Raw genomic sequence first — 22587 nt, 5'->3', positions numbered from 1 at the left:
TACCATGGATATGGTGTACATAGAACAAAGATTAATAACCAGAAATCAATAAACAGTAAACATGATGCATAGAAACAAACAGTAAACATAATGCATATAACAATAAATAATAATAATAATAAAGAATAAATAAGAGGTAAACAGTAGGTGTAACTGTGTGGAAATAGAGAACTATTTAAACTGGTGGAATTGGATAAAAACTCGAACGTAGGATGTTAGGAGTAATATGTGATTACAAGTATTAGGTGAGAAAAGTACAGTTTCAATGTGGGCCTTTCAGGAAAGCAAAATACTTTAAGTGAAGGCTTCCGTAAAGAGCCTTGTTTTCAATTTTTTCTTGAATGTCCGCAGGCAGGGTTCTAGGCGGAGGTCTGATGGTAGATTGTTCCAGTGCGTGGGACCGGCTATAGAGAAGGCACGTTTCTTCATTGAAGACTTGGCTGGTGGTACATAAAGGGTGCCAAGATACATTTGTCTAATGGGTCTGGAGGCTGTATGAACTTGTAGAGGGCGATTTAATTTGAGTGCTGTTTGTGAGTGGATGGTTTTGTGTATAATAGTAAGCACTTTGTAGAGGATCCTGAACTTAATGGGGAGCCAGTGTAGGCTCTTAAGTATAGGGGCGATGTGTTCAGATCTGCTGGTGTTGGTCAGGATCCTGGCTGCGGAGTTTTGTATCATTTGTAGTGGCTTTGTAGTAACTGCAGGAAGGCCGATTAGGATGGAATTGCAGTAATCAATTTTCGAGAAGAGGATAGCTTGGAGAACCGTACGGAAGTCCTGTAGATGGAGGAGAGGTTTCAAGTTTTTTAATACATAAAGTTTGTGAAAACATTCTTTAGTTGTGTTGTTGACAAATTGTTTTAAATTCAATCTGTTGTCAATGGTTACTCCTAGATCTCTAACATGTGGTGTCCAGGGCGTTTGGACTAGTGTAGCGTTTTCATCCTGAGTAATGAGTATCAGCTCGGTTTTTGAGGTGTTGAGCACCAAATTGAGGCTGGAGAGGAGTGTGTTGATGGATAGTAGACAGGTATTCCAAAAATTACATTACCAAAGATTACATGTGCCAATCAGTAAAAAGTAATTTATTTCTTTTTTTTTACCTTTGCTGTCTGATCTTAGTTTTCTAATCGGTTGGTCACAGGCTTTTTTGTTCCACCTCCCCTTTCTTATTTTTTTGCCAATTCCTTTCATATTGTCTTTTTTTCTATTTCTTTTCTCTCCATCTATCTTCTTCCCTCAAACATTCAGTCAGGTTCTCATTCTCACATGCTTTCTTTCTCTCACACACTCACAGGCTCTCTCTCATACAATCATTCATACAGTCTCTCTTGCACATGCTGTCTGACTCACACACCCAGGCTCTCTCTCACACCCACATGTTGTCTTGCTCAAGCACAGGCTCTCACTGTCACATGCTCTCTCTCATACAATCATTCATACACAGTCTCTCTCTTGCACATGCTGTCTGACTCTCACACACCCAGGCTCTCTCTCACTCCCACATGCTGTCTTGCTCAAGCACAGACTCTCACTGTCACATGCTCTCTCTCATACAATCATTCATACACACAGGCTCTCACTGTCACATGCTGTCTCTCTCACACACACACACACACACACAGGCTCTCTCACATTCTGTCTCTGCAAACATTCAGGTCCTCACTCCCACACACAATCTCTCAACTCACCTCATACACGCACACAATCTCTCAACTCAGCTCACAGACGCACACAATCGCTCAACTCAGCTCACAGACGCACACAATCGCTCAACTCACCTCATACACGCACACAATCGCTCAACTCAGCTCACAGACGCACACAATCGCTCAACTCACCTCATACATGCACACAATCGCTCAACTCAGCTCACAGACGCACACAATCTCTCAACTCAGCTCACAGACGCACACAATCGCTCAACTCAGCTCACACACGCACACAATCGCTCAACTCAGCTCACACACGCACACAATCGCTCAACTCAGCTCACAGACGCACACAATCGCTCAACTCAGCTCACAGACGCACACAATCGCTCAACTCACCTCACACACGCACTCTACGGGCCCTCAGCCTCTCTCTTACCTCTGGGCCTCCTCTTCACGGGTCGCTGCAGGATGGGCTCTGCAGCGGCCCTGATCTTCTCGGGCCGATCGCAGCGGCGATGGCAGCGGCCCTGATCTTCTCGGGCCGATCCTCTTCTCTCCCCGCTGCAACAACGCTGCTGCTCCTCTTCTGCACGCGGCTGATGCTCCTCCCCCTTTCTGCCCGTGCGGCTCCGGCAACATTTTTCTTCCGGGGCCGCACGGGCAGGAAGGAGGAGGAGCACCTGCACGTTTCGACGTGACCTTTTTCTTCTTCGGGCCGTGGTGAGGTGAGCTCCACCACGGCCATGCCGATCTTCCTGCTGTGTCCACAGCGATATTTCACTGCTCAGCCGCCAGTGGGATGAGCTCCACCGGCGGCTGCATTGGCTCCCACTTGCCGGTGTGTCACGTGCACCGGGCTTGCGCGACACACCGGCACACCTCAGGCGACACACTAAAGTGTCGCGACACACACTTTGGAAAGCTCTGTGCTAGAGAATGAAAATACTGTTGGGCTGTCAGTGCAGGGGTATATATACTGTGATGTCAGCTTTGCTCCATCTCCTTCTGCTGGTAGAGGTGCATAACCTGTCTGAATGCTAAGAAATTACTCCTTTAAAAAGTTTGAATGTATACTGTAATGAAATATCTGAAGGGATACATAGTGAAAAACCTATGCTAAGCTGAGTACAGCAGTGTGGAATCTGGGTAAAATCTGGAACTGCACAGTTCCTATGTTTGTCTTTCAACGTTTATAAAAATGCATAACAAAATTGAAAACCCAATCATACACCTATATATGCAAATTATAGAAAAGATTTAAGACTTCTATGCAAAAACTTATGAATAAAAGTAGAAAAAAATATTTAATGTATAAAGCAAATACATCCATGCATATAGTTATATACACACAAAAGTGTTTTCTAAATTTTACCTGCACCATTAAATCTTTCACTACCTCTGCTTATGACAAAACAAATTCAGATGTAATCCAAAAAATTATTTCTGGTTAAGCAACATCTTCATACCAGTTTGCACCGACTTGACAAAACATATAACCTTAGAAAGCAAAAATCACTGCAACTTATTTTGAAAACATTTACTACTCAGGTTTTTATCAAAATCATCATCCAGAAGAGGGCAGCCTTTCTTCATTTTTACTCTAGTATGGAATTAGAAAGCAGTCTGTAAATCTATCTTTATTCAACTAAAACGAAAAATGCTAACAAACTGATACTGATATAGAAATATTACAAAACATTTTCTTTCAAAGGGCAGGTTATTTTCAGCATAAAATTTAGCAAATAAAATGCAGCATATTAGTAAACTGCACACGTCTCACAAACACTGCAAACAAGCTTTTAGCAGAGAAGTTAGCTTTTGCCAGACATCACATGCCCTCAAGAGAAGCAGAAAAATTCTATGCAATAGGGGTACACCTTATCTGTCCCAGGACCATCCTAAGTTCTTGTTTTGGTTTTTTTTTAATTTGCATTCACATTTTTAAACTATTTATATGATTCCACTGATAGTTCCTTTTTTGTGGATACGAAAACATTTTACGCTAATTTAATTGCTCATACAAGTCTGATATCTAAACAGTTATTTGAGTCTAAAAAGTTAAATTATTCAAATAAGCAGTATTTGATTACTTTTGTATAAAGAGCAATTTGGAATTTTATCTTACTCATACTAAATGTGTGCTGCCTTGAATATGCTTTCAGGTACTTTCTAAAAGGTAATTTTTCTGCTTCCATAGATTTTCACTAATATAAAATTCTATAAATATAAAAAGAAACCCTCAGGGTTTCTTTTTACATCTATGCAGATGACCTGCAATTCAGCTTACCACTTGCACCTATTTCTCTACCTGAGCATAAGCTCAAGGACTGTATGACAGAAATTCAGTCAGTTTTCAGCAGAAACTGATGTTAAATGTTTAAAAAAAATATATATAGTCATAAGCCTGTGATGAGGAACAAGAATTCTCATTGTAACTGAGACAAGAAACTTGGGAATTCAGTTAGATTCCAAGAAGACATTGAAATCACATTATATCTTTGGCAAGGGCTGCTTTTTTAAAAATTGCAAACTATTCACCTTTTGAAGTCTTTATTGTCTCCTACCCACTTTCACCTCAGTGGTCCCCCCTTAGTGCTTTCAAAACTAGACTACTGAAATGCCCTCTTCATCAGGTTAATCTGCTCCATGTTTTACCGCTGATACAAAATGGTGCAGCAAGGGTTATCACAGGAGTTAAATATTCTATTTCCCCTGGGCAATGCTTGTGCATTGAAGAAAGGCTTCAGTTTAAGCTTGAGGGGACGATGTAATAAGACCCACGGCAAAACAGGCGCTAGTTATGAGCACGGATTTTGATCACCACGTGTGGCTGAAAATGCTGTATCCACAGGATTTAAAAACAAATTATGTAAATGATTTGCGCACAGAAATCCGCACACATACAGAAAAATGTGCATACCTAAGCGCAGTAAGGGCCTATGTAATAAGCAGCCACATCCGCGCTCAAAACCCGTGCCAATAATCCACACATAAAAGCAAGCGAACAAGTTTCCCTATTAAGTGGAAGTATCACCCTGGAAAGTATTTTTAATATTTCAAATAACTGTGCTGCAGAAAACATGGCAAATAATGTCATGGATGCTAATTCACACTGGCATAGCAGCAAGATAGGTTCACTCAGTTGGGCACCACTCTGGTTGCTTGGGTGCCAACAGGCACTCAGCTGGAAGCAAATATGGACGCTCTGGTGCCCAGAAAGGCACCTAGCTAATCTTGTACTCAGGCACTGAGCTAGGCACTTACTTGGTTGCGAATCTATATGATCAGGCGCCCAGAAAAGTGCTTAGCTAATCTTGCCGCTCAGGCGCTGTTAGGTGCTCAGCTGGTTGCAAACCTGGCCACTCGGACATCAAGAAAAGTGCCTAGGGAAGCAGCTACCTAAGCTGGCCGTTCAGACACCGAGAAAAGCGTCTAGCTAAGTTGGCCACTCGGACACCAAGATAGGCATTCAGCTAAGTTGTTTCAGGACACTGTTGCCGACATAGGCCTCCCAAGTCTGCACTGACAACTCATGCTCTGACCATAGCAGTAAAAAACCTGCATTAACTACCATTAGCATGCATTCTGGCAGGAAAAACCGTGGGTCTGTAAGCGCATTCTTATGTGTTTTTTCCCCCCACGCACAAAACCCTTATTACGTCCCCATATAGGGCTTTGCGTGGGAAAACACACATACAAATGCACACAAACCCACAGCACCTTGAGCACACCTTATTACATCAGCCCCTTAGTTTTTGTCATTGCACTTTGTCAATTATCCTCTTGCAGATTTTATTGATTTTTATGTTCCAACTAAGTCACTGCACACCAAAAGTCAAAATTACTTTAGAACACTGTCTTTTTCAAGTGGCAAACTTCAGCAAAACAATGCAAGAGTTTTTTCCCACATGGGTCCAGTACTCTGGACCAATGAGGATTATAACATTTTTAGAAAGCAACTAAAAGCTCTCTTTTAGGACAGTATATGAATTGTAATTTGTTTTGTGTAATGTTTTTGAAATTATGTTATGTAGTATCTTGATGTGCTTATGAATGTTGTATTGTAATCCACAATGATCAATTTGTTAATTGGATTTAGCAGACTCTCTATCAAGAAACCAATAAGCCAAGTCTCAAGCAACTCTACTCAACTAATTTTCCAGATATTCCAACTGAGCAGCAGATTTTTCCTTTTCACAAATTGTTTCAATTTGATTCATACATCAAATTGAAATTCCATTTTTCCCCATGAAAATATAATGCTAAAATAAAATATCCAGAAATATATTTACTCTATTAATTGCAGTTTAGCATGTTTCAAGAAACTTTTGTTCTCTCTCCATGGCACACCAACATCCTACCTCTTCAGAGAAGCGCTCTTGCCACAACTCTGCAATGGATTCTGTGACAAGTAGAAGACAAATGCTTACTAAAAACAAAAACATGCCAAAACTATGACATAGAAAGTTATTTTATCCTTTTGATACATAGTATGTGCATTGCTATACTTCAGCACAACAGAAGGGGCACATTTCAACAAATGTTGAGATTACTCACCTGATAATCTCCTTTTCCTTAGTGTATGCAGATGGACTCAAAACAAGTGGGTATTTTTTTTGAATGATGCCTCCGGCGCATTCCATTCCAGATCGATTAGCTGCTGTGCTGCTTGTAGGAGGGGAAAATGGCGAGTCATTTGACGCAGGCCCTCTAACAGGGGGTTCATTCTAGGTTCCCCCGGGGTGTCATGGCCCGGAAGGACCAGTTCCGACAGGCATTGAGAAATCAGGCCTGGAAGATCCTCTTTCAGAAAGAAGCGCCTCATGGTTCAGTATGGTTCAATCCCCAAGGGAAATTCTCCCTCCTCGGGGCAATCTGAATCCCCATAAGTGGGGCTTCCGGGTGGCGAACGGCCGTGCCTAGGCCTTGAGGGTCCAGGGGCCGGGTCATCCGGTACATATGGACCCGGTCGGGGCGCAGCCTGCATTGTGACAAAGGCATGAATCCCCTTAAATAATTCCACCCAGGAAAGCGAGGCCGAACCTGGCCATAGGGGCACCAGGTCTCTGGTTCCCTGTCAGCTCCCCATTGCCCGCTAGGTCCGGGGTGTTCCCTGAGGAACTGGCAAGTATGCTGGGTTGCGACCGGTGCTGGCTTGGAGCTCCCAGGGCCTCTTCACATTGGGCACATAGGGAGTCTGCTTCCTCACTCTGTGTGTCTCTGAGGTTGCATGCAGAGCAGAGGCTTATGCCTGATACTGGAGGTGCCGGCTCCGCTGACGCATGGGCTCTCTTACGCTCCATCTCGTCTATTAACCCAGCTAGAGTCTGCGCTTTGTAATATGCGCGAAAGATGTGCGCCGAACAACGTGCGCTTATCCACTGGAGCCTATGAACGGGCGCTTATTATGAACGGGCGCTTATCAACGTGCGCTTATCCACTGGCGCCTATGAACGGGCGCTTATTAGGAACGAGCGCTTATCAATGTGCGCCTATCAACGTGCGCGTATCCACGTGCGCCTATCAATGTGCGCGTAGCAACGTGCGCGTGGTAACAGGCGCTTAGCAACTTGTGCGTATGAACGTGCGCCTATCAATGTGCGCTTAGCAACTTGTGCGTATGAACGGGCGCCTATCAACGTGCGTCTCTCAACATGCGCTTAGCAACTGGCGCCCATGCGCTTAGCGGCGGGCGCCTAACAGTATGCGTTTAGCAACTAGCGACTAATAGGATGCGCTTAGCGGCGGGCGCCTAACAGTATGCGCTCAGCAACTGGCGACTAATAGTATGCACTTAGAAACATGCGCCTATCAACATGTGCGTATTGCAAACCAAACCAGGCGAATGGCGACCTCTGTGGCGGGCTGCCACGTAGGCAGACTCTGCTGCTCCTCGGTTCCTCGGAGACCAACAAGTAAAGATGTACGCCTTACCTTGTCTTCGGCGCTTCCTGGCTGCAACCCGGGCGGTCTCCGGCTGCGGGGGGAGAGGGTGATTACCGTCACCGCCGCGCTCGAGAAGGTGCTCCCGCTGCCTCTAGGCCGCGCCCGAACTCATCTCGCTCGGGGGCCAAGTCCACGCTGGGACCGAGGCTGCCTCTACGCCGCGCCCTTCTCACTCGGGGGCTAGGTCCCTGCCGCGAACCGGCCACCGGACCGAGGCACTCACCTCAGAGGGACCACGGAAATCACCTCGGGAAACTCAACTGGGGGAGTGACCGAATGGTATCACCGCAGGAGTGCGGGGCTCGTCTTCAGGTAGGTTTCTGTTAAGAATTTAGAATTTGGAAAAAGAAACACTCAGCGAGCGTGTGGTAGCTCCAAACTGCTTTGGAGATGGAAATTACTGAATTGCTGCACTTCCTGCGGAGGTATATGTACCCGTGCTGACGTCAGATCCGTCTCCAACTGCTGGCACGAGCACACTATACCCACTTGTTTTGAGTCCATCTGCTACACGCTAGGAAATTTCGAGTTAGCCAAGTTCGGAGAAATGTATCCTTGAAGGATACTAATGAAACAGGAGAATTTATTTATTTATTTTATTTAAGTTCTTTTGATATAGAGTTAGGGCATCCCAACAGAGAGGTTCCAATAAAAGCAAACATAGTCCATGTGCTTATATGTAAAAAATCACCGAAGCTAATGATTTCCAAATTATCCCTAACAACTGAAAAGCAGGCTGTTAATACAAACAAAAAACACAGTTTGAAATGTCTGTATGCCAATGCCAGAAGTCTAAGAAGTAAGATGGGAGAATTAGAATGTATAGCAGTAAATGATGAGATTGACATAATTGGCATTACAGAGACTTGGTGGAAGGATAACCAATGGGACAGTGCTGTATCAGGGTGCAAATTATCTCACAATGATAGAGAGGACCAACTTGGTGGGGCTGTGGCACTTTATGTCCGGGAGGGTATAGAGTCCAATAGGATAAAGGTCATACAAGAGACTACATGCTCAGTTGAATCTATATGGGTAGAAATCCCATGTGTGTTGGGTAAGCGTATAGTGATAGGAGTATAATACCGTCCACCTGGACAAAATGGTCAGACAGATGATGAAATGCTAAGAGAAATCAGGGGCGCTAACCAATTTGGCAGTGCAATAATAATGGGAGATTTCAATTGCCCCAATATTGACTAGGTAAATGTAACATCAGGAATTGCTAAAGACAAAGTTCCTGGACATAATAAATGACTGCTTCATGGAGCAATTGGTTCAGGAAACAAGAGAGGGAGCTATTTTAGATTTAATTCTCAGTGGAACGCAGGATTTGGTGAGGGAGGTATCGGTGGTGGAGCCACTTGGCAATAATGATCATAACATGATCAAATTTAAACTAATAACTGGAAGGGGGACAATAAGTAAATCTGCAGCTCTAACACTAAATTTTCAAAAGGGAAACTGATAAAATGAGGAAAATAGAAAAAATTGAAAGGTGCAGCTGCAAAAGTTAAAAGTTTAAGTTTAAAAATACAATCCTAGAGGTGCAATCCAGATATATTCCACGCATTAAGAAAGGTGGAAGGAAGGCAAAACTATTACAGTCATGGTTAAAAGGTGAGGTGAGAGGCTATTTTAGCCAAAAAATCATTCTTCAAAAATTGGAAGAAGGATCCATCTGAAGAAAATAGGATAAAACATAAGCATTGTCAAGTTAAATGTAAAACACTGATAAGACAGGCGAAGAGAAAATTTGAAATGAAGTTGGCCATAGAGGCAAAAACTCATAATAAAAGCTTTTTTAAATATATCCGAAGCAAGAAACCTGTGAGGGAGTCAGTTGGACCATTAAATGACCGTGGGGTTAAAGGCGCTCTTAGGGAAGCTAAGGCCATTGCAGAAAGGCTAAATGAATTCTTTGCTTCCGTGTTTACTAATGAGGATGTTGGGGAGATACTGTTATAATTAGTGAGGTTTGGGTAGACCCTTGGACACTGTGGCAGCTGACCACACCCACGGGGGGAAGTCCCGAGGGGCCACAGGTCAGGCTCAGCTTAGGACACACAAACACAGAGATTGATCTTTTATTAGACAATGTGGTGAAGCCACCAGAGGTGGCAGTGGTGAGCAGCAGAAGTAGCCCGGCTGGGCTAGTATCCCTCAGGCGCTGGAACAGCGACTCCTCCAGTAGCAGTGCTGTACTGGAAAGAACTGAGAATAATGAGTACAGTGGAATATACACAAAGCCCCAGTATGGAGAACCCCAGGATAGGGAGAGCAGACCCTCAAGGAGCGAGTACCTGATCCCTGAGAGGCTTGAAGGTAATGTACTCACACAGCGGTTCCACGTAGGTGGCGGCACTAGGGCTGGAACGGAAGCGGGCCCTTGAGGAGCAAGTACCTGGTTCCAGGGAACAGCTCTGAGGTGAAGATGATAGTACTCACTGGTGTTGAAGATAGCGAATCCTTCCAGGCAGAAGAGAAGATAGGAGCAGGCAGAAGTCAGGGAACATGGGCCCTCGAGGAGCGAGTACTGTTTCCTGATAGCGACTTGAAAAGCAAGTGAGGCCCCCGAGGACCGGGTACCCCATTAGCGTTAAGAGTCCAATGGAAGATTGGAGAGGCAGAGTAGCTGGGTACGGAGAGGCGAATGCCATCCGTAAGATACCTCTTGCTAACTCAAAGGCTAGCAAACATCGTAGGCTTTAAATATCCAGGCAGCGTGACATCATCACAAGGGGACACCCCTGAGGTTCGCACCAAGTAGGAAATAAGAGTGAGGGTGGTGCGGTGCGCGCGCCCTAAGGTACTAGCAGAGCATGGCGAGAGGCAGCGCCCAAGCCGGTCCGGGGACGCATGAGAGGACAGCAGGCAGATGCCGCGGCAGAGCGGCATCCATCCATAGCGAGAAGAGGTGCAAAGAAAGAAAGGTAGGCAGAGTGAAACAGTCGGGAAGGGACGGCTGCAACAGATACCAGTTCTGGAGATGGTTTTCAAGGGTGATGAGTCAGACAAACTGAACCAAATCACTGTGAACCTGGAAGATGTAGTAGGCCAGATTGACAAACTAAGAGTAGCAAATCTCCTGGACCAGATGGTATGCATCCTAGGGTACTGAAGGCATTCAAAAATGAAATTTCTGATCTATTAGTTAAAATTTGTAAACTATCATTAAAATCATCCATTGCACCTGAAGACTGGAGGGGGGCCAATGTAACCCCAATATTTTAAAAGGGTTCCAGGGACGATCCGGGTAACTATAGACCAGTGAGCCTGACTTCAGTGCCGGGAAAAAAAGTGGAAACTACTCTAAAGATCAAAATCGTAGAGCATATAGAAAGACATGGTTTAATGGAACACAGTCAACATGGATTTACCCAAGCGAAGTTTTGCCTAACAAATCTGCTTCATTTTTTTGAAGGGGTTAATAAACATGTGGATAAAGGTGAACCGATAGATGCAGTGTATTTGGATTTTCAGAAAGCGTTTGACAAAGTCCCTCATGAGAGGCTTATAAGAAAACTAAAAAGTAATGGAGGTGATGTCCTTTCGTGGATTACAAACTGGTTAAAAGACAGGAAACAGAGAGTAGGATTAAATGGTCAATTTTCTCAGTGGAAAAGAGTAAACAGTGGAGTGCCTCAGATATCTGTACTTGGACCGGTGCTTTTCAATATATATATAAATGATCTGGAAAGGAATACGACGAGTGAGGTTATCAAATTTGCGGACGATACAAAATTATTCAGAGTAGCTAAATCACAAGCGGATTGTGATACATTACAGGAGGACCTTGCAAGACTGGAAGATTGGGCATCCAAATGGTAGATAAAATTTAATGTGGACAAGTGCAAGGTGTTGCATATAGGGAAAAATAACCCTTGCTGTAGTTACACGATGTTAGGTTCCATATTAGGAGCTACCACCCAGGAAAAAAAGCTAGGCATCATAATAGATAATACTTTAAAATAGTCCGCTCAGTGTGCTGCAGCAGGCAAAAAAGCAAACAATGTTAGGAATTATTAGGGAGGGAATGGTTAATAAAACAGAAAATGTCAATGCCTCTTACGCTCCATGGTGAGATCGCACCTCGAATACCGTGTACAATTCTGGTCGCCGCATCTCAAAAAAGATATAATTGTGATGGAGAAGGTACAGAGAAGGGCAACCAAAATGATAAAGGGGATGGAACAGCTCCCCTATGGGGAATGGCTAAAGAAGTTATTTATTTATTATTTTATTTAACAGTTTTATATACCGACCTTCATAGTAAATAACCATATCGGATCGGTTTACAATTAACAAGAATAAAAAACTGGGGTAACTATTCAAGTAAACGAAAGATAAACAGTAAGTAGGAATGTGCTTTAAAAAACTGGGGTAACTATTTAAAACTATTTAAAAAACTGGGGTAACTATTCAAGTAAACGAAAGATAAACAGTAAGTAGGAATGAGTCAAAGTTACAATCAACAGGGAAGAGAACTTGGAAGCTTGCAACAAGCTGGAAAGAAGATAAGGCAGGAAATAAATATGAAGTGATGCCATAGGGCGTACGGGTTAAAGCTTAATGGTGCTTTAACCTGGGAGAGTCAGAGTCCCAGTTAGGGCTGTTCAGCTTGGAGAAGAGACGGCTGAGGGGGGATATGATAGAGGTCTTTAAGATCATGAGAGGTCTTCAACGAGTAGATGTGAATCTGTTATTTACACTTTTGGATAATAGAAGGACTAGGGGTATTCCATGAAGTTAGCAAGTAGCACATTTAAGACTAATCGGAGAAAACTCTTTCACTCAACGCACAATTAAGCTCTGGAATTTGTTGCCAGAGGATGTGCTTAGTGTAGTTAATGTTGCTGGGTTCAAAAAGGGTTTGGATAAGTTCTGCTATTAATCAAGTTTACTTAGGGAAGAGCCACTGCTATTAATTGCATCAGTAGCATGGGATCTTCTTGGTGTTTGGTTAATTGCCAGGTTCTTGTGGCCTGTTTGGCCTCTGTTGGAAACAGGATGCTGGGTTTGATGGACCATTGGTCTGACCCAGCATGGCAATTTCTTATGTTCTTATGTTCTAAATGTTTGTAATTAGCACTTATTTTTCAATTTAATTGCCCACCTTTCCCGAAGCTCAAAATTATAATCACGTTTAGATGTGTTAAATTCTACAATTTACTCCTTTTTTGCCTTCTTTGACTTAAAAACTCTTAAACCAGATTCTTGGAAAGCCTGTTTTGTACACTTAGAAACAAAGAAGTTGAAGTTGATGCCTATTTACTGGACTAAACTATTGCATTTCTGACTAGTTCATAAATTTAAATTCTACAAGGTCTGTGCAAATTGGGCTCAAGATATTTTGAAGGAATTAACAGTGATCATATTACTTTATTCAAAACTTTAAAAATGTTTGTATTTTTTTGGCTTCCCTTAAATGAACTCATCCTTTACAGTTCCATGAATATAAGCTATCTTCTGGAAGCTTTTGTGGTTTTGTGTCCCAATCTGTGAGGTTATGTTTTCATATGTGTTATGTGACTTGTATTTCTTGGATTTATATATCATGTATCTAATTTGTTGTACACCTAGAATTGTGGACAAAGCAGGTTATAAACTGAATGAATAAAATAGATCTTTGACTATAATTTCACTTTAAAAGGAAGTTTGTCATTACTGACTTTAGAGGCTGATTTGTTATGGGCTCCAGTTCAGTTCCTCTCTGCATGTTCTATTTATACTTTCTCTATTTAGTCTATATTTGGTCAGGGTCTGTTTATATTCTCCATTTGTGACTGAGATGAAGTGCTCTGCTACCATATAATTTATCTGTAGGGGTCTATAGCAATCTGATTTGTTCTGTTTTCCTAATAGAAGGTGTATTGGTGTTCTAGGGCCTGGTGTAATATGTGCAGTCCTGCTTTTTCATAGATAAGGTTGTTACTGTTTGAGTGATGGCAGTTACGGTTGTTTTGGTGTGGGAGGTTTACTATATAGTAATGGCAATTCCATTTATTCATGGCTTTTTGAGGGCCAAGCCCACACCTAGCATGCATTACAAAATGTCTAATTCGATAGGAGCTCCAAGTGTTTTTTGCAGTGTTTTCCGGTTGGTACCATTGCAGTAAATGTAAATATAATATGCATGTTGTGAAGTTTTTGCCTCAAGATTGTACTTTTGAATGTTTGGGTTTTTTTCATGTAAAATCTGTTATAAATGCATAATTGAATTGTGAGTGTGTGCATCTGTAGAGGATGTGTGTTTGTGCAAGGCTTAAAGTTTGCCTAGGGCACCTAATACCCTTCCCTTGACCATGGTTTCCATTAAAGGGGGGGGGAGTTTTTAAAAATAAGATTGCTGGAGGAAGCTGGGCTTTTTTTGATGGGCCCGGGACAGAAATTGAATGAACTGGTGGGGGGAGGGGGGGGGGCAGCACAGCAAATATTTGCATAAGGCAGCAAAAAAGCTAGCACTGGCCCTAGTCTCAATCCCTCAGTTTTCTTGGGGATAATGATATAGCAGGAGTAGAACCCCTAGCCATGTTTATTGGGCAGGATAGGTTCTATCTTCAGCTGCCTGAGGAGCAAGTCCATCTCTAGGTGACACTACATTAAGAGAGATCTGGATTGAAGGTTGACCAATGAAGCATGAGAAGCCAGAAGAAATACAAACAGTGACCAGATTCTATAGTCTTGAGCAGCCAGCAATCTTTGGTGATCTTGCACCATTCCTCTGGTAGAGATGAATTCTTCCCCCTACTGGAAAGGCTAAGTTCTGGGTTTAGAGACTTACACAGTTCCTTTATCTTCCAGGCCTTAGACTTCTGAGAGCAGAAAGACATCAAGCTATAATGATAGCAGTTAGCCTGGTCGTGATTTGGTCCTAGGCACTAGAGATGTGAATCGAAACCAGAATCGGATCCGATATCAGTTCCGATTCACATCTCTATAGATGTGAATTGGAACCAGAATCGGATCCGATATCAGTTCCGATTCACATCTCTACTAGGCACTAGTAACACATGACATTTTCCTACTGCATAAACAGTCCTTGACTGATGGCGAGCTTCTCAGACATTTCTGTGAAAAATGTTATTTTATTTTTTTAGATAGTACTGAAAAGTGCGGTTTGGGGGTCTGCTAAGGCAGCAAGGCAATGTACTAATTGAAAAAGTTTAAAAATTTTAGGGTGCCAAGAGACAATAAGAAAAAATACAGAGAAAAAGGGTACATATCCATGCTGATCCGGGGATGAAAGACTGAGGGGCTTTTGAGGCAACACCAGCACAGGAATTCCTGGACTTGCTCAGTAGAGCAAAACCTCTATGAGCTAATACAGAAAAGTCTTGTTTGTTGCCATCAGATGTCACCTACATGTCATGGTCAATTCAGCCCTTCTAGTTGACAGAGAAACCTGCATTACCAGCTTGCCAATCTCAGGGGAGAATCAGATTATGCCTTAATTGATTCCCTTGCAGAAAAATCAGTGCCATAACAGGTAGGACAGTAGGAACTGGTGGCACTGAAAATGCACTAGTTCCTGCAGATTCTGCACAGCCATCCTGTACTGCTGCCATGTGGCCACAGGAAAAGAAAAAAAAAAAATAAACCCACCCAGACCTGAAACATCTGTCTGACATGTGAAAAGCCCAAGGACAACAGTCTGAACTGGGAGGGGGGATAATGTCTCCAAGTCTAGCCCCGAAGTGTCCAGCAAAATGAAATTAGCTCACTTCACAGCTACTTAACTCATCCAGACACTATGGAAAAGTTCTCTCCATTTGGATTTTTTTTTTTTTTTTTTTTTAAGAAATTTATCAGCCAGCCAAAATAGGGAATAAGAAGGCCAGAGAGAGTATGAGTGTAGCAAAGAAGTGGAGGGGTTCTTCAGGGTACAAGACTGAGGAGAAACTCACCCAAAGGGATCTCTTCTGAGCTCTCCCACTGCTCCCTATGCTCAACCAGGCACAAAGGGATCCTGGGAGTGGATTAAGAGCTTAGTCAAACCGGTCCCAAGAGGAACCTAGCTCAAGCCTCTCGACTAGGGAAATCTCAGGAGAACTGTTGCCCTAAGAGTCCAAAGCATCCGCTCAACTGGGTTTTTAACAAACCCCATACAACACAATGAGTCTTATCCCCCCACCCCTGACTATTTTTTGACTCATTTCTTTTAATAATTATTTTGGGGATTTTGTTTGTTTTTAACCTTTTATGCTTTTGTATTTGTTACCTGACTTTTTTCTCATCCCTCATTTCTGTTTTATGAATTTTTGTATTTTTTCTTTGTACAGGCAGTATTTATATATTTTAAGTAAATAAATTTCAGAAGACTGATGTCCTGGGAACAAGCTAAAAATCCACTGTACCAAGGAAGGCCATCAGCCAAATATTAGAAGTAGAGATCCTGTTGCACCAGTCCAGTACTGCCACAGTCTGTGGAAGAAACAATACTAGCATTTGCCTACACTGCACCATCCTATATACTAGCGATGATGTCGGTGAAAAAGGTAACCCCCATGAATCTGCACTGGTCTAGGAAGGAACGTCTATCATGTCTCCCTTGTCCTGCCTTTCCTCCTGGGAATACATGTTTACATCTTTTAAGTTTGTTCCCATTTACTTAATGGTGTAGACCATTGAACATTTCAGTAGCTGTCCTCTGAACCAACTCCAAACAGTTGTACACAGTACTCTAAATGGACATCTTACAAGAGATCTACACAGAGGCATTATCGCCACCTTTTTCCTGCTGGCTACTCTTCTCCCTACACATCCCAGCATCTTCTTCTGACTTTTGCCAGTGCCCTATCAACCTGTTTGGCCACCTTAAGATAATCACATAATTACTCCAATTACATCAGAACTTTGCTCCTTATACTGTGCTGTTCTCCACAATTTTGAATTTCAATTTTTTATTTTGTTTTGCAATTTCAACACATCAGTGTAGGTGACTGCTTAAGTTGGTGGTGCACCAGAAATTTTCTGGTCATGTGGCTCAAAAACAAATTAAGCACATGCTAATTATTTAAATGAGAGGAATAATGAGCTTCTAAGCTCCTATCCTATACACGAAAGTGTGAACTTCTTCAAAGCCATATGATCAAGAGAAAATTAACATGAAGGGGAGATAGCAAGTGTTGCTTACCTGTAACAGGTGTTCTCACAGGACAGCAGGATGTTAGTCCTCACATATGGGTGACATCACAGGATGGAGCCCTGTACGGAAAACGTTTCTGTCAAAGTTTCTACAAAGCTTTGACTGACACTGGCACACTGAGTGCACTGAGCATGCTCAGCCTGCAATTATCCCTGTGAGCCACAGGTGTCTCCCTCAGTCTCGTCTTATAGCTAAAAGCGCAAGTGAAACTAAAATAAAAATAAAAACGTATACAGACCCAACTCCGCGGGGTGGCGGGTGGGTTTCATGAGGACTAACATCCTGCTGTCCTGTGAGAACACCTGTTACAGGTAAGTAACACTTGCTTTCTCACAGGACAAGCAGGATGGTAGTCCTCACATATGGGTGAGTACAGAGCTGAGGATGCCCAAGAGTGCACCAAATGCACCCAAGACGCACGAAAAGCGCAATGACGGGGGTGGAATTTGGAACGGAGAGCATCCTGAAAACCGTAACTGGTTCGTGGAAGGATGTTGGGTAGTTAAATCGAAAATAAGAGTAGACGGACTGGCCAAACATGGAACATGCTGGCTAGTATTATCTAAGCAATAATGGGCTGCGAAGGTATGGAGAGGACTCCAGGTTGCAGCCTGATAAACATGTACAAGCAGCAGCGGCCAAGGGGAAGCTATTAAGGCTGGGACGGACGCAACAGAGTGTGGTTACACACAGTGTTGTAGTGAAATGCCTGCTTGTTGGTAGGAAAAAATACAGACCATCAATTAGGAGGAATAGGTCTGTTTGCCCACTGGAGGTCGCAGCTTGATTCTTGCCACAGAAGGAAAGAGTTAGGTGGAATTCCTATGGAATGGAATGCGATCGAGATAGAATGCAAGTGCACTATTACTGTCCAAGAAGTGGAAAAAACCCTCTCGCTCTGGTGAGAGGTGTTGGGAAAAATGGGCAGAGTATATCCTGAGTAAGGTGAGATGCAACGTCTATCTTAAAGATAGGAAGTTGAATTGAATGCGTAAAAACCACTCAGTGACTGAGGATCGCAGGGTCGGATGAGTATGTAACAAAGTGTGTAACTCACTGACACTGCTGGCAGAAATGATATCTGAGGGAAGTATTTCCCACATCAAACTGTGAAATGACAGGAATGGAAAGGCTCGAACGGAGAATGTAAGAGACTTAATAAGGATAAGATATAAATTCCATTCTGTGACTAGTGAAAAGAGTGATGTAGAAAAAGAAAAAAGGGTAATACCCTTTTGTATGCGTCATGTGGTAAATCATGCCATTTTGAATGGTAGGATTTATGTGTGGAAGGTTTTGTGACGCTACCAGTACCTGAGAACATCAGTGAGTCTACGATTTGAGACTGACTGGTGAGAAGGCGAATTGGTTACTGGTGTGATAGATTGAGAAGTATGGGAGCATACTGGTCTCAGTCAGGACGTGGGTCTGAAGAACAGTGAACCCCGTCCCGGTTTAACATTAGAAGAGTGCTGGCTATGAGAGGTAGCAGAAGAAACACATTTAAGAGGCCCTTGATGGAAGAAAGGCGTCTATGGGAACGCATTGGAAACATGTGTAGGGAGTAGAATCTGTGTACCGTATGGCTCGATTCGGACACAGAGGGCAAGTTCGGTTGACCTCAGCGTTAGAAGATTTTTCCCACTACACATGTAGTCCGAGACCATTCGAGAGGATAGAAACCTACATGGAGAAGGTCTGCTAGTGCGTTCAGTAAATCTCTTAGATAAGTGGCCCGAGGATGCATGAAGTGAGCAAGGGTGTGTTGGAAAGCACATTGTCCCTATGCTGTCTGTCTGTATGCACAAAGATTTCTTGTAGAGGCAGTATTGAAAAGCATAAGGGTATAACTCATGGCTACAAGCTCCAGGAAGTTCATGTGAAACTGTGCCTGAAGTGGAATAGACGCATATTGGATTGAGAAGCTTTTAGGCCAAACTTTACAACCCTGAGTAAAATGCGAGCATGAGCAGAATCAGACTAGGTTTTGGTTCTAGATCTGCAATATGGATGAGGGACGAAAGCGGTTGAACAGCTTAGACCCACTGAGAACGGAATTTCACTGAATCTAACTCAAAGCCATTTTCTTTGAGGAAAGTGCATAGTGAAAAAACCCCATGTCCCGACAATGAAGAACTGAGGGGCTGAGGTTACGGAAAAAGCACACAGGAACATGTAAGAATTTATTAGAATGTCTGTGCGTATGCTGGACAGGAAGGTCATTGTGACTGTGGAGTGTTGTATAAGGGATTTATGGCAGTGACAGTAATCCCAGTTAGGAAAGGTATAGTGAGTCATGAAGAAGTGAGAGCTTCTTGCATGGACTGACTGTGGTTATGGAGTTGTCCATACAAGGAAAAGTGTGAATGATGTTGCACTCCACAGAGAAACAGTATTCGCCAATAGTGATTCAATGAAATACTCCAGTTGCCGAAGCTGGTGCAAGCGGCAGAGCTTGGGACTGTAATATTGTTGAGTCACCATAAAGCACATAGAAAGATTAGAGTAATGTACTTACTGTGATATGGAAGCATGGTAACGAGAGATACCATTTTACCTGTGCCTTCTGAAGAAAGTTGGTATTTCTGACGTCCAGGATGTGTGGAGAGTAACTACTTTCTGTTGAAAGAAACCCCCCTCCCTTCCCTCCTCTGCGCTTTGTAGCGTCTGAGGGAGTGTACCAGGAACTTTGGTACAAGGTGGGGTGGCAGCTCTGATATCCGACCAGATGGGAGACCAGGAGGTGTCCAACTGGAGGGGCTGATGTAATCTGGATATCATGTAAGCTCCCACGGGAGTGTGAGCGGTAAAGTCTTACCCGCATTTCTGTGTGCTGTACAAGACGACACTGAGACCTGTCGTCAGGCTTCAAGGTGGACTTGTACTTGAGGAAATATTTGCTGAATGTCGTGTTTAGCAGATCAGCGAATGCACCTGGAACTTTGGTTTTGAAGTAGGAACCAGAAGTCAGAGCATTAATTAGTACAGAGCCTCGTTGCTGAAAAAGGGAGGAATCGCTGATGCAATCCCAAAGAAATGATAGAGAGGTTCTCCTGGTATTGTGGCTGACATAGTGATATGTGACAATAATACGATTCTTGGAAGGTACATGACCCAGAACTTTTCTAACCAAGTGGCCCAAATTAAGATAACACATCTCAATGGGAATGCCGCAGAAGCAGGTACTTACCATCCGACATGGATCGCCGCAGGATGAGCCGGTGAAGATTGCTGGCTCCGATTTCCGGAGTCCTTGAGGGGTAGCCTGTGGACGTCCTTCTCAACTCTGATGCCTGTTATGGTGGCGCAGGTATAGAGGAGACAGGCTGGGCGTGGCTGGCGCTTACACCATGATTAGCGGAGGGCCACAATCCCGCACCGATGACGGTGGGGCACGCTGGGAACAGGGGAGCCGAAAAACAAGCTCGTGATCCCGACCCTCGTCGCAGCGGCTCGATGTCTCGTGACGCCAGTGCAGAATTCTTGGGACCTCGATCCGGTGTTTCTGGAGTACCAAGGACTGCCAAAACTGTGCGGAACAGTGCTGATGGCAGTGGTGATGTTGCTCGGCCCGAGCATTGTCAAGGATGGCACCATCGTGCTGGATGGCGTCGGACGATCACTGTGTCGGCGACGATTGTGCCACGGTGCTCGGCCCGGTCTTTCCCCATCGCCGAGATGGAATCCCTCACTGTCTTGGATGGCAATCGATGACGGATTGTCATCATGCCTGCTCTGCTCCTGGCACTATGTAGTGTCGTAGGCCAATACGGGGGCTTTAATAAGAACCCAAAGCATGGAGCACTGTGTTCAGGCGAGGGCATTACGTGGCGGTGCTATGTCGGTATTGACTGTATCGATGGCGGCCGAAGCGGCCTCGAGGGTATCGTCAAAAACGTCGATGACTCGGCCAGAGCAATGATGACAGTGATGGAGCACTGACGGCATCAGCGTAGGTATCTATGGGAACGATGTGGCATCGAATAGTTGAAAAAACATAGTTGTTATCGGAAAAAAGATACCGGCATCGACTAAGTCAATGACCGCATCGATAGGAACGTCGAAGCCACCGACGGAATAGACCCGGGCATCGATGGAATAGACCTGGATCGATGCCCATCGATGGAATAGACCTGGCATTGATGGAAGGTCCTAAGCACCAACGGCATCCATGAAATAAGGGATGGCATTGATGAGAATGACCCTGGTATCGATGGAAGTGCCCCGGGCAACGGTGGCATCGACCCGAGTATGGATGGCAGCGACGAGACAAGGTGTGCGTCGATAGCATCCATCCGGGCAGTGATGGCACCGAAGGAACCCAAGGAAAAATCAGTGCCATGAATTTGAAACATGGCGCACTGATAGAAACGATGCAGGGAGGATGGCATCAAGGTACCGTGGGGGGAGGGGTACCGATGGCATCTAAGAATCCAGGGCGGTCTGAAGGGGGTACCGACAGTAGTGATGGGGCATCGACTGCACAAGGGTACCGGGGAAAACGAAGGACCTGAACCTACAGGGGCCCTGGCAGGAACGGAAACCGTGAAAGTCCCTGTCCCACTAATGGTAATAACCAGCAGAGTGTCACAGAGGGACGCTCGCAGGCTATGTGTAGCTAACTGAAAAAATAGGGAGAGCGAATGCCTCAGTCGGTTGGCAGGCCAGAAAGGTGACAGGAACCGATCGAAAAAATAAGACATAGTACTCACCGAGCGTTGTATAAATGTACACGGAGACAGACCCGTGCAGGGAAAAGTGTTTGTGAAGTAAAAAGTTAAGTATTTCCATGAGGAGAAAATGTTAAAATTTCTCAGAGCTCCTAACCACTGTGCATACTGGAGAGCGGAAAAAAGAAGAATGAGGGAGACACCTGTGGCTCACAGGGATAATTGCAGGCTGAGCATGCTCAGTGCACTCAGTGTGCCAGTGTCAGTCAAAGCTTTGTAGAAACTTTGACAGAAAAGTTTTCCATACAGGGCTCCATCCTGTGATGTCACCCATATGTGAAGACTACCATCCTGCTTGTCCTGAGAGAAAAGGCTACTGTGCAGAGCTTCATCACAGCCTCAGTATCTCTTTAGCGAGCCCCACCCCACTCCTGCCCAATACAACAAGGCTGCCCAGATGGTGATCTCCCACATTACTGATAGAACAAACCTGCGTGGACCCAATCAAAGCAACAAGGCTGTTGAGACCCTGAGGAAACCCAACGGAATCCCCTTTATTTCCTGATCCCACATGCCCCTTGCAGGCAAAAGGAGAGGTATTTATCTCCTGCTGTCTTGCCCAATACTATCAAAATCATACTGGCTCAGCACTAGTTCATACTTTGACCATATGTGAGTTAAAGTGTGAAGCACTGAGTTAGGGACATTTTGACAGCAATGGACAAAACAGAAAAAATAAATAAGCACCTCTCCTCTTGCTAGGGGGAAAAAGTAGGACGATGTTTGGGTCCAAGAGAAGGTAAGGAGGACCAGATGGCCTTGTTGCAGTCAACCCAAGTTTGGATTGTGAACTTCAGAAAGGTGGGTGGCTGAGGCAGGGTTGGATTTAGATTTAATTACTTGTCTTTCCAAACCCACATTTAAGGCAAGTTACATTTATTTAACTTGCTTATATTCTCAACCTAGCTTACTGGACTCTCTACTTGGGTAACATCAAGCTAGGTTGAGAGAACACTGCACAAATCTCATCTTTGGGTAAGTTTCCTCACTCCGAAGGTCATCAAATCTTCACAAGACAGCACTGTTCTGTTCATATGTCTCACTCAATGTCAAAGTGGCCCCTAACCCCTACACTCCTACCTAAACCTCACCTCAAGTAACTAGG

The 22587-nt window shown here is 44.0% G+C and overlaps 1 protein-coding gene across 17 annotated transcripts in view; it reads right to left on the bottom strand.

Annotated features, from left to right (window-relative positions):
• DLG1 (discs large MAGUK scaffold protein 1) overlaps positions 1–22587 on the bottom strand; it is an 890153-nt gene that overhangs the window by 739099 nt on the left and 128467 nt on the right. The window lies entirely within an intron of this gene.

The sequence above is a fragment of the Rhinatrema bivittatum genome, chromosome 9, assembly GCF_901001135.1.
Source record: "Rhinatrema bivittatum chromosome 9, aRhiBiv1.1, whole genome shotgun sequence".
NCBI lineage: Eukaryota > Metazoa > Chordata > Amphibia > Gymnophiona > Rhinatrematidae > Rhinatrema > Rhinatrema bivittatum.
Note: the sequence above shows the minus strand (reverse complement) of the source record. Positions and strands in the feature narration are given on the sequence as shown.